The sequence below is a fragment of the Meleagris gallopavo genome, chromosome 6, assembly GCF_000146605.3.
Source record: "Meleagris gallopavo isolate NT-WF06-2002-E0010 breed Aviagen turkey brand Nicholas breeding stock chromosome 6, Turkey_5.1, whole genome shotgun sequence".
Classification (NCBI taxonomy): Eukaryota; Metazoa; Chordata; class Aves; order Galliformes; family Phasianidae; genus Meleagris; species Meleagris gallopavo.
This window is the reverse complement of record NC_015016.2, coordinates 16,444,016-16,456,740: the sequence shown is the minus strand read 5'-3', so window position 1 is coordinate 16,456,740 and position 12,725 is coordinate 16,444,016. Positions and strand designations below refer to the sequence as shown.

Sequence of the window (12,725 nt, the reverse complement as noted above, 5' to 3'; positions counted from 1 at the left end):
ACACAAAAGACTGCTTCCTGGCCATTAATCTGTGACTTACCTCTCTCTCATTGCCGCTGGCCTTGTCCATCTGTGTCCCTCAGACAAAGAATTTCTCAACCCTTGCCCAGGACTTGTCCATCAGTATTCTCCAGACAAAGTATTTCTCAACCCTGGTCAAGGACTTGTTTGGATTTGTTCTTCAGCAAGCTTTGAGGCAATGGCATAAAAGAATAATCTCTTACATTAGATTCCTGAAAGAACTGGCTCTGCTCACTAAGCCAGATAAAAACAGTAAATTATATCTTAAAAGTAATTATTTTAGTGTATCTACTATTGAGCCAAACTATGCAACAGTAGTGAGCTTTTAAGTCGTTTCTGCCATCTTACGAACATCTTTAGAAAATCTTGATGGAGACTTTCTTCATTATTTCTCAGGTAAGAGAAGGAGGGACATCCTGACCAATAATACATAGATAGGGCCACAACACCAAAACTGTTATCTTCGGTTTATTTGAAATCTTACCTTGAAAACTGACAACTAATTGCATGAAAGTTATTCTTTCATTTAAAATGATTGCCCACTATCAAGCTGAAATATGTAAATATAAGTAAAATGCATGTTGTTTTTTTTCTTTTTGTCAGTGACTTGTGGTCAGATAGTTGTATGTTTCCCAGTGTAATCAATATAGCAATGATTGCTGGAAGCATTATGATCTCAAATCAAAACAAAATTATTTCCTTCACTCTAGTTAGTCTTAAATTGGATTTTAAGAATTTCAGATATTTGTTGTTCATCATAAATATAGCATATTGTTCCTGAGTCAGTGACAATAAGCAATATGTTTAAAGTTTCAGTTTGCTCTTAACTGCCAAGAGTCTAGTTAGATTTAATCATCTATTTATGATATTATGCTGGAGAAGAAAAGATTTTGCTGAACAATGATAGTTGAAGCTAATTCTTCAATAATTTTCATCTTAATAAAAATCCCTTCCTTTGATAGTCTCTAATTTTAGCGTGTGTTCCCAAGGGATATTAAAGATTCTGCTGAAAAACAATTGCAGTGAATATCATTAGGTGATCTAATAAACAAATTAGATTAATAATATTTTAATAACATGCTTCCAATTCTTACAAAATACAAATAAATATATATATGATATTAAAATAAAATAATGAAAATGTATATCTTTGAGAATATTTCTCTCCAATTAGCTGGAAAGAATTTATATCTATTGTTTTTTTCTTGGTTACTTAAGAAAGCTGAAACAAAATAAGCCACTATTCTGTTGTTTATTTTTTTGCTTTTTTTTTTCTTGTAAAATACTTATAAGATCTTTTAATTCAATTTTAATTTTAGCTTCATATGAAATTACAGAAGGTACCAAAATATATCTTTACTATCTTTCATTTCAGTAAATAAGTGTTATTGCTACCTATTTCCACTAGAGGATAGTAGAAACATGTCTAAAACTGAATTCTTGCCTTCACTTGCAAATAAATGAATGCTTCTTTCAGGTTGGAATTTCTTCATCATTTTCAGTGATAATAAATTCTGTGTACCATATGATATATTTGCCTTGCTGAAAACATGAGTGTTTTCTGTAGACTCATTAAAAACATTATAAAATAAACTTAGTAACTTAGTAAACACTGTAAATACTCACTGGATATTCCTTTTTTAAAAGGAGTCTTTTTCCAAAACTTCTGTCTGTAAAATGTCAGTGAGGATGGAAGTAAAGGACATTTATTGCGTACTGAACCTCTTACACATTTTGTCAGTCAAAATATACTTTCTTTCATTGTAGGTACAGAAAGCAATTCTGTCAGCGTAGGCAAGGCTTGAAAACCTGCAGTGGTGTGCTCAATATGTCGTGTACAAGCTTGTCTTACAGAACAGCAGCAGTCACCTGCAGGCGAGGGGCTGGCCTTGGGGAGCTGCTGTTTGTACGTCAGACATTGTTCAGTTTCAGACATAGGTTATTCGTCCTTGTACTTCTTTTAGCTTATATTCACAGTGGCTTTCTATTTACGTGACTGCTTCGGGTTAGGTTGTTCTCCATGAAAGCAGTGAAAATTTGTATGCCAAAAACCATTATTCGTATGCAAGAAGGACATATTTACTATTTGTTTTTCTCTTTTTATTAAATGAAAATGTTTGTTCTTTTGCAGCTTGTCATCCAGGCATGACAAAGGAATAATGCTGTGTATCTTTGCTGGCCACAAATAAGGAATAACAAGAAGTTAGCAGTTAATAAACAGGGAGAGAAACGTGTTTGCATTGCTGTTTAACAGGTTTCAGAGACCTCCAGGGCAGTCAGGTCCTTTCCCATCCCCAGCCAGGAACAGGGCTGTTGAGGGCACTGGGATGCCCCAAGCATTGAGAACAGGAATGAGTTGACACTACTCTGGGACGTGGACCTCTGAGTGGGCCAGGCTGGGTGAGGCCCATTGGTGGGCAAGGCAGGGCGGTGGGGAGCTGGAGATCAGCCATCCTGTGGCCTCAATGCAGCAGGAGCTGACGGCCTGAAATGGGGTCCTGGGCCAGGGTGCAGATAACCCAAGGAGTGGCAGGGACAGGGAGATCTGACTGTGCCCTCAGCCCTGAAAATAAACAGTAGAGAAATCATAGAAACATAGATTCATTGTGGTCAGAAAAGACCTCTAAGTTAATCTTATTCGTCACCACCATGCCCACTAAACTATGTTCATAAGTGCCACATCAAGAATGCCTCCAGGCACGGTGACTCCACCACTTCCCTGGGCAGCTTGTTCCAATCCATAGATTTTGATGCAGAACAGGCTAATCCAGAACATGATGGTAGCCTGAGGAAGCTTGTTTGAGATGATTGCTGATAATTGTGTAACCCAGAAGGTACAACTCAGACCTTTTATCCCTACTCTTCATCCTCTTGGGCAGCATAGTCTGCTCTGGATTGTGTCTGCAATCCACAAATTGAATGGAGTTTGGCAGTAAAATAAGTAATAAGAAAAATAAGTAAATATTAGTGTCCAAGATTAAAACACATACTGCATGAGTATTTAGTTGATAAGAGTTCAGTTTGTTTATTCTGAGTTGTTAACAAGAAAATGCTTACTTTTTATCAGATAAACCTGTGTGAGACTAAGTGTCTGTCCATACTGCTTTAATTCTGTCACAATTCAGGTACTATTTTTAGTTCCACACTGAACATAAAAGAAGCATAACTTCTGTTTTTGTGTGGTCTGGCTAATTTAACAGAAATTGTCTTATACTTAACTGAGATAAAATCTGTGCCTGCATGTGATTCTGCATCAAACAAACCCAGGATTAAGAACTCTGTATATCAAACCTTCAGATTGTAACATAAATATATTCTTACACCATTCTCCTCTGATAATAACCAATTGTAATGAGATGATTGTTTATAGGGTGGTGTGTTATTTGCCTTGTGGATATTGGGATCTTGTGCACAGAAGTCAAACCACATTTGCATGGTTCATGAAGAAACAAGACTTGAACAGACTACAGAAAGCAACTTCAATCAGACAAGAAATCTGTCAGTAACAAGTAGAATTCACTCCCATTTTGTTCACATTTTAAAATTATAAGTCCAGTTCTTATTTGCATTAGTTCTGTATACAATACATGTGATTTATTCACAACCACTGTAGCAACTTTCTTATGTCTCCTTTAAGCAAAACAAAAGGTTATATGCTCTTGCAGATGATACAAGGGAATGCTTATTTTATTTTCCTGTATATACAACAACCATTTGGGAGTTGGGTTCTGGAATAAACCACACATTTTTAACATCACAGAGTAGCCAAGGTTGGCAAGGATCTTTGGACATCATCTAAAACAATGCCCCTCAAACTCTCAAAGCACACAGAGTCAGAAACTCTCAAAGCTCACAGCTCCAGAGCCCAACTACTTTTTCTGTTAAAATATTTTTTTGTTTTCTTTAAATCATTGTCTATATTTCAGGAAATGCATCTTCAAGTAAAAAATCATAAGATGTAGCTAAAGAAAAGCAGCCTCGTTTAAAAATATGGAAATAACATACAGTCACTTTCTATTTCTATTACATTCATACTCCTATTGTAACTTTGTTAAGAAATATTGAACTGCAAAAGAATGACTCGCTGTGGTAACAGAAAGTTAGTAGAATGCTCATAGAGATGATTTTTAAATTATCTACTGTTTAGTAAAATTGTGTTAATTTTCTTAGGTTGAATTATTAAAATGGCACACAGACAAGACTGAAAAATCCTTTGTAAAGGAGGTTGAACTGTTGTATTTTGCAGATTAATCCTTTCTAGTCTGTTTTCCTTTCCTCATTATGACCAAAGTCATTGAAACATTGTAGAAAAGAAACTGATGCTGAATCATTGTCTGGTTACATATTTTATGAATGATTAAATTGTTAAAATATTCATTTAGATGTGAAAAGTAGCTTGTAATTAGAATATTTTTTTTATACAATGGTGACTGTGATTGTATCATAGACTAGAAAACTTAAATGACAGCTAAAACATATAAAACAATTCCACTTCCAGCATGTAATTTATGTATAGATATAGAAATACATAAAAATAAAACTTATGTGTAGATATGCAGTGCATAAATGTACATCTATATAAGTTACACAATTTTTTTATGCAGGTAAAACTACCTGCCTTGGTGAAGCAGTTCTCAGGAGTGACATACTAAGCATAAGCAAATCATTGATTCATTTGAAAAATAAATAATCTAAAAAAAACAAAACCAAAAAACATAGCCTGTCTTTTAAACTGTGGAGACAAAGAGAAAAGTGATATAAACTGACAAATCTCAGAATCTGAGTATTGGGGGCACTGATGATGAGTGTCTTTTTAACCTTCGTTTCTGTGTGTGCTGAACTGAGGATGTTATTCTCTATAATATGTTCTGATTCCACTGAAGTAAATAACAAAACTCCCATTGTACTCAATGGTGGAGGATTAGTTCCTCCATTTTTTACTGGGGCAGAGGCTTTTTCCTTACTATTATTGTATCTTCATATAAATATAGGAGCATTATTGAAAGCCTGAAGTTTCAAGCCATTGCCTTGCTCATCTTCTTAAATTCAGTACCACAAGGCAGATTTCTGTGGAGCCTTATCTCTCAAACCAAAAAGAAAAGCATGATCACAATAGTCAGCTTGGCTTTTCTTCTCATCTCTGTACGCACTTCAGTGCAGGAGAAGTTCAGACACCATGGAGCTTCAAATGGTTTCTTTCAAAGGCATTAAGAAAAGAAAGGGAAACAAATATTGAGCTATTACAAAGAAGTTTTCAGCCAGTGCATGTTTATTAAGCTTACTTTATTCTACCCAGCATATTCAAAGACATCTGATTAAACTGTCCCAAATAAAAAGGACAAAGCTTTCTTCAGTCTGTGCAGTACAGATAAATAATTTTGTGGGAGATTTTTATCATCTCTCAGTCTCTGTACTGGAGACTTGTTGAGACGTTTCAAACAGCCTGTGTGCATTGCCAAATGCACTCCTGTTCAGAATATGCTAAAATATTATATCTGGATATGGGGAGATAGAAAATATTGTTTCTAATTACTACATGACATACTTTGCAATTCTTACACATAGTCAGCCTTGCTTCACATATATTGCCAGTGAAGTCCCTAGGAAACATCACAAGAATAAGGGTGTGAAACTTATCATAGGAACTTGCCTAGCACACAGTGACCATTTAGACCTTTGTTTGAGTATCCTCCTTTTAACTTCACATTCTCTAGTGTTTCAGGTGTGTGATAATCTACTTGTATTTAGAGATATTTTTGAAAGGCACCATTCAAAGGTGGACAGAAACACTCAGTAACACTGACTTCATTAACATGGAGACACAGCCCTGGACGTTTTCACTCACATCCTTAGCTATAAATTCTCTTGAAGTCGGCATCTAATGCTATCTGTTATCTTCCTGATTTATTTAACTATTTCAATAATTAAATTTGTTCCATACGAGAAATGTTGATTCTTATTGAATTGGGGAATTTAACTACTCCCTCTTCCCACCATGCTTCAGTGTGAAAATCAATAAGTCCGATCACTTTTTATCTACTTACACTCGCTTTTAAACTGGTAATTAGTGAACAAATAGTGTTACATTCAAACCGCATGACTAAACAGCCAGTGCTATTCCTTTCAATCTTCTCTTTTTTTCTTCCATTTTATCTTATTCAGTTGATCTGAGAGATGGACCAGATGATAATATAGCTTCAGTTCTATGCAAAACCACCGTAGCTGCACTTTATGCTGTTCTGCTTGGAGATTAAGACTTGGAAGTAGCTGAAGCGACTGAAGCATTAAGTCCTCAATAATAAAAGAAAATAATAAAAGAAAACTATAACATCATTTCAAGAATGAAGCTAATGATCCCTTCTATAACATTTTTCTCATTTTGAAATGATGTATGTGACTACTGAGTTTAGGAAACTTCAAATACATTAATGAAAGGTGTATTTTGTGTATATATAAATGTCAGTCAACAGCCATGTGAATATGCAAGTAAAAATATTAACCAGCAGTAAAGTCCCTTACTAATAGGTATTTAAAAATTGTTAATTATTTTTTTTTCCCCATGAGTCTCCCTTTCTATATTTCCTCTTCTACTCACTGTCACTTTGTTTTACTGTTCCCCTGTCTCTACATGATTACCAATAGTATCACCCTTCTTGCAATTGTGACTGGCATCCTGGCAGCAACAGAGCCTGCGGATATTCACTTATTTTCTTTTGTGACATTTCCTTATCATTTGTTTGTTAATAGAACAAAACAGTCCCTAAAAACCCTAAAACAAAAGTCCCTAAAAAAAAAATTTACTGTTTTCTCTGAAGGAGAGGCAAAGTGAATCCACTAAAGGGAAGAACAGCCTGAAGTGTCTTCACTGAAGAACTGAAGAGTAGTTACTTTAAAATGTGGTGAGTGGATCCCAAATCCACAGTTTTCTGTTGCTCCCTCCCAGTCAGCACTACTTGTAGCTGTCACACTTCCCCATTGCCCCTAGTTAATACAGCTTGCAGTTATATATGAGCAAGCATAGCACAGCTTATGGCTGATTCAGGCTCACCAAAGTAATGATTATCAGGTTTCATTGCTCCCTGAACACATGTAAATGCCTCTTTAACTGGAGGTACCTACATTTTTCTAACTTTTTCGTCTTGTCTTTAGAAGATGGAAAACAAAATTAATTAAAGTGGGTTTTATTACACATTTGGGAAAGTGATGTGCCCTTGTGGCTCTGGATCAGCAGTCTCTGATTTCATATTTGCATGAAGTTAATAAGGAAAACAAGACAAATGATATAATACCTTCTACAGACAAGATTTCTATTACTGATGGCATATCCTTCATGACCACAATGCTGCAATGCAATAGCTTATCACTGCAAGTGGTGCTCCCTCTCTTTTTGCCTTTATAGCAAAATATAATTCCTTTCTACATTAAGAGCTTATGACTCTCATCTGCCCAATGCAGCTGCAGCTTGTACAATGCAATTTTAATCTGAGTTGTAAAAACTGCTCAGTTCGTTTCCCTTAATATTTGGGCAAAATATCATAACAAGCTTCTACGCGTGTAAAAATAAGAAATGCAAAATCTTGTGTTTAGAATGCTCACTTACTCTCATGTTAGACACTTGCTTTTCTGGGATCCAAGAGTCATTTCCTCTCTGTGGTCCTAAGCACTTGCAGTTCTGCAGACAAACAAATTGAGTGTAGACTTCTTCCTGGATGCACTGGCAGGCAAAAATTGGCCAGCAGATCATGGGAAAAGCAGATTGTCAGGGTGCATAGTTTTCCCAGTGCTGAGCTTGTACAAAGACTGATTATACCACATGCTGCAAAATCCCCTTATTAAAGCAGTAGCCAAATCAGTTTGGCATTTGGGGTTCTTTTTTTGCTCCCAGCAAAGTCAATTGGAGCTCTGCAGCAGACTTCAATGAGAAAAGGATAAGGTATTAAATAACATGCTGCATAGCTTTTGTGTTACTTGAAAAGAATCCAAGCAGAACCTTGCCAGAGTGATTGTGAATGTGGTATTTTTCCAGAAGAGTTTGGAAGGCCTCAGGCTTGGCCAAAGGAGTATAAATCAGTTCAAATCTAAAACTGTGCTAAGTTTCCCAAAACGCAAATGACAGACAACAAAAATGCATGAGAAAGATAGAAGCTGTAATTCAAGTTAACATCTGAGCAGAGTACAAAAGAGAGATGCAGCTGGTTTAATGAACTTTTTTTTCTAAAGAAACTTCAGTTGTAATTTTTTTCATATTGAATTTTAAAAATAGTCTCCACTTTACCCTTTAAGTGATCTGGAAAAGAACAAATGACAATAGCATAGTAATTTGGGGGACAATTTTCCTTAAATACATGTTCTATTCGATATTGAACCCTTTAGATATTTGGAAGCTTCAGGACTCAGATATCTGAAAGAAGCTGCATAAATTGAGAAATTCTGACAATACCACTTGGCCTAATAGCTACTTGATCACGATTCCTCAGTGGATCCCACTGTTCTGGCTGATTGGAAGGCTCTCAGTTGCATACAGTAATACTGAAATGCCAGTCAAACCGCTGTGGTTAGGGTTATGCATGCACTGTCATTGTTAAGCCCTATTGTCAGTGTCTTTGTAATCTGGATGTAAATCATTCTTAGCTGAGAGTACAAGCCTGGAAGCACATCTACTTGATTATTTTTACATAATTTTAAAATTGTCTATTCTCTTTCTCCACTTGTTCTTTTCTTTCTTTCTTTCTTCCTTCCTTCCTTCCTTCCTTTCTTTCTTTCTTTCTTTTTAACTCACTCTTTTTTCTGTAACAAGAAAAAAATGAAAGCTTGTCTCTCTAAAATTTAATGTTCAAACTGGAGTGGGGTGTTTTTTTTTCAGGGAATTGCATTTTTTCTACTGGTGCTGCTGCTAGACTACTCGTACCGCAGGGTACTTTTTGTCACATAAGAAAATATCTTTACAATACTTAGGGACTTCTGTCTTGGTCAAAGCCACACTGCCAGATACTTCAGAATGAATTTGCAGCTGACCTGCCTGTGGCATTTCCTTGATGTTGGTTGCAAACTAGTCAGGATCCACTAGTTCTGCACTGACTCATTCCTGATAGTGCCATATTGCAATAGTTATCCCATTGAATTCATTTGACATTGTTACAGCAATGCATGGGAAAGGGCACTGTAACTGATTCTTCCAGAAGTAACTGAAATTTAAAACAGAAATTCAGAGGTTTTGTGCTGTATTTTTTTTCTTGCATACTTAAGGCTTTTTCTTTCATAAGAAGTGAGAAATTCATATACTTGGTCTTTATAATTGTTTTTAATATTTCATTTCATTTCAATTCAACACTGTTACAGTGTGTAGGCCATGATACAGGAAAAGGAAATGCAGTATGACTCAGAGTCAACTTGCAGTCTTCACTTTCAGATGTCAGCAACTTGCATTTCTTACCCATTCATCAACTCTGCCTCCCCTTCTTTCAGCTCTACTGAATACCAGAAAACTGCTCCTGACTGCTTGTGCTGTTTGCCACCCTGTGTCTCTGCTTTTTCTGTAAGTCTTGTGAATGAGTCTTGCAGTCACCCTGAGGATGCCTGTGTGCCCATGATACACCATGATTAGCAACCTCTGGAGATTAAGATTACCACCTGAAAACTACACACTGCAATTCAAAGACCTTCTTGGGAGAAGAATTTATGCAGTATCTGATGGCAATTTGCCTGGTTTCAGCTAAATACATTGGTTTCTAGATGCATTAATTTTAGGAAGCAGACTTTCTCTGTTTTTATCAAAGAGCCAATACATAGCTGTGAAATCATTTAGCTGGCTTAACTAAGATTATTGGACAAGAATAGTTGTATTAATATAACTGAGAATGTTTTTGTTTAATTGCCCTTCTCTTTTAAACAACCCTGTAACGATCAAATAGAAGGATCCTGAAACATTGTTATTGCTACATTAGCAGTCCTGCAGAGGAAAGATGTTAGACAAGGTAGTAAAAATATCTAAAACTGGCTCAGTATTAGCAAGGAAGTCTCTTCTTTTCGATCTGTCTCTACCTCTTAGTGTGTTTGCCTTTGTTTTCTTTGCAAGTAATCTGTATGGAGTTTGTTGGTTATTTTGTTGCTTAATGTTGTCTGCCTCTCCTGCTTCACACAATCCTCAGTTCAACATTTGTCTTTTCAAAAAATAAATAAAGGTTCCTTTCTATACTAACTTTTTAGGAAATTTATATCTTCCAAGAGAGAGGACAGTATTTGTGATCTCGGCAGGCTGCTGAACAGTTCTGAGTGGTACAGACAACCTCTTATCTCTACATGACAATAAAAATAAAAAATAAGAATAATGATTAAAAAAAAAAGTAAAAAGCTAAGCAGAAGCTGGAGTTCTAATCCCTTTGAAGACAAACTGAGTTCAGATGAGTGTACACATACTGACATGCCAAGGTGGCAAAAGTGTCTCTGATCACACTGATCAGTGACGAAAAAGAAAGCTCAGAGTGGCACAACATAACTTTTTCTTCTGGGCATTGTGGCTACTCTCAGCCTTGTGTGAACCTACCTCTCATTCAGCATTTAGATTTAGCATTTGGATGAAAATCCATTATATGGCAAGGTTCTGGTATTAAGGGGGCTGCTGTGGAAGCCTCTGTGAGCAGAGCCCAACATTGGTCCATGTCAAATCAAAGACAGCTCCAGCTGCTCCAAAAGAGACCTAGCACTGGGCAGAGCAATGCTGGGTGTGCTCTGGGAGACCAGATTTAAGAAAGGGAAAAACATATTGCACAAAAGCAGATGGGAGAGAGCAGTGAGAAATGAGAAACAGCCCTGCAGGCACCAAGGTCAATGCAGGAGGGCTGGAGGTGCTCCAGTGTTGTGGTTTAACCTGACAGCTGGCTCAGCACTACACAGACGTTCATTCACTCCTCCCCTTCCCAGTGGGGAAAGAATTAAAAAAGAAAAAAAAAGAAAAGAAAAAAAAGAAGAAGAAGAAGAAAAAAAAGAACTAATTGGTTGAGATAAAACTATTTACTAAGATAGATACATGGAAAAGGATAATAATGCACACATAACCAATGAGCAGCTGAACATGGAGCAACAGAAGAGAAAGACATGAACTCCCACCCCTCTTCAAAACTCTCCCATTTGATGTCATATGGTATGGAATATCCCTTTGGGCAATTTAAGTCATCAACTTGCAACTGTGTTCTCTACCATGGCAGCAACATCTTTCCATAGTAAAGCAGCCTGGATGGATTTGTCTCTGCACTTCCTGTTGCTCTGCTTCCATTACTATAACCATCCCCATGGGGCATTTACCACCATCCAGGAGTCCGTGTAGAGGTAGAGTACTGGCCACTTCTCTCATTCAACTATGTCTCTCTCATTCACAGCATCATACAAGACACTCCAAAGAAAACAACTCAATCCTGGATGAAATTAGGACATTTAGTCACCAAGCAGAAGCTCCCTGCATCTCAGGAGAGGTCCATAGAGGAGCAGGCTGTCCCTTTGCAGTCCATGGGCACCACAGGGAGCAGATCTCCAGGTGCAGCATGGAGGAGATCAAGGTGTAGCAGTGGATGTGTGCTGGAGGATGATGCAGACTGTGGAGAGCCCCTACAGGTTCTGGGCTGGAGTTGCAACCTGTGGAAAGGAGCCCAAGCTGGAGCTGGTTTCCTAGTAGGAACTAGGGCCCATGGAGTATCAACGTAGGAGCAATCTGTTCCTGAAAGACTGCACTCCATGTTGGAATTGCAGCCCAATATGGGAAGGATGCTTATTATATCATTATATTATATAGGCACTTCCATGCTGGAGATCTGGATGAGTGTAAAGGGGAACAGGAGGCAGAAAAGGTGTCATGAACTGGCCACAGTTCCCATTCCCCATGATCTTTTACAACTTAGGGCAGGTGGAGGTAGAAGAATCAAGACTGAAGATGAGCTTTTTTACCAATTAGTTTGCTCATGATGGTAAATATGACCCCTTTCAGTCACATTTCAGTGACTGTTTTTTTCATCATTTCAGTTCACAGTTTTTTTCATGATGTTTCCTCCCCCTTTTTGTGGTCTTGTGAGTGAAAGAGCAGTGTAGCGGGCATGTGGTGACCAGCCAAGTTGAAATCCTGGTCATGAAATGAGCAGGATGTTGTGTCAGAAGATTTCTTTCATGAGTTTATCTACAACTTGCAGTAACTTGGTACAAATAAAAACTTTGAATGTGCAAGAAATGTATTCCAATTTGTTGATCATACTCTCAAGGTTTCTGCTACTGAAGTATCCTTTGCCTTCTACAATTATATTATTAACATTTAGCTTGTTTAAAAAAAACAAACAAATTACCATCATAGAAATACGTGAAAGAAGGAAGTGAAAGGTATGGGATATGTTATCAAACTGATAGAATGGCAGCTGATAAAATGTCACCTGAAAGACTTACCAGAAAGTAAAAATTTATGAAATACATGGGGAAAAAAAGTGATATAAGAATTCAGTAGAGAAAAGAGACTGGGGAAATATGATTTGTCATTGTGTCTGACAATAAAAAAATAGTACTCCTGATTCCACTAGGGAGTAGTGATATTCTCTGAAACTCACTTTTAAGACTAGTTGTCTGCTGTATTCAGTACAACGTATTAGTGGAAATGAGAGGAACAATCTTATCGTAGACCTTGAGAATATTCCAGTGTAATAGAAAAGACTTTTGAATGGTAAAATGGT

At 36.9% G+C, this 12,725-nt stretch overlaps 1 long non-coding RNA gene across 3 annotated transcripts in view; it reads left to right on the top strand.

Annotated features, from left to right (window-relative positions):
• The window catches only part of LOC104911382, a 40,020-nt gene extending 27,556 nt beyond the window's left edge, over window positions 1–12,464 (top strand). For 2 of the 3 annotated variants that reach the window (XR_793891.3, XR_002115906.2), the window contains 2 exons: window positions 6,837–6,920; window positions 9,487–9,821. This is a non-coding gene — a long non-coding RNA (uncharacterized LOC104911382). Of the gene's footprint in view, window positions 1–6,836; window positions 6,921–9,486; window positions 9,822–10,227 lie in introns of those variants that run through there. The other variant, XR_002115901.2, reaches the window with a different exon arrangement.
• The last annotated feature ends 261 nt before the right edge of the window (window positions 12,465–12,725 follow it).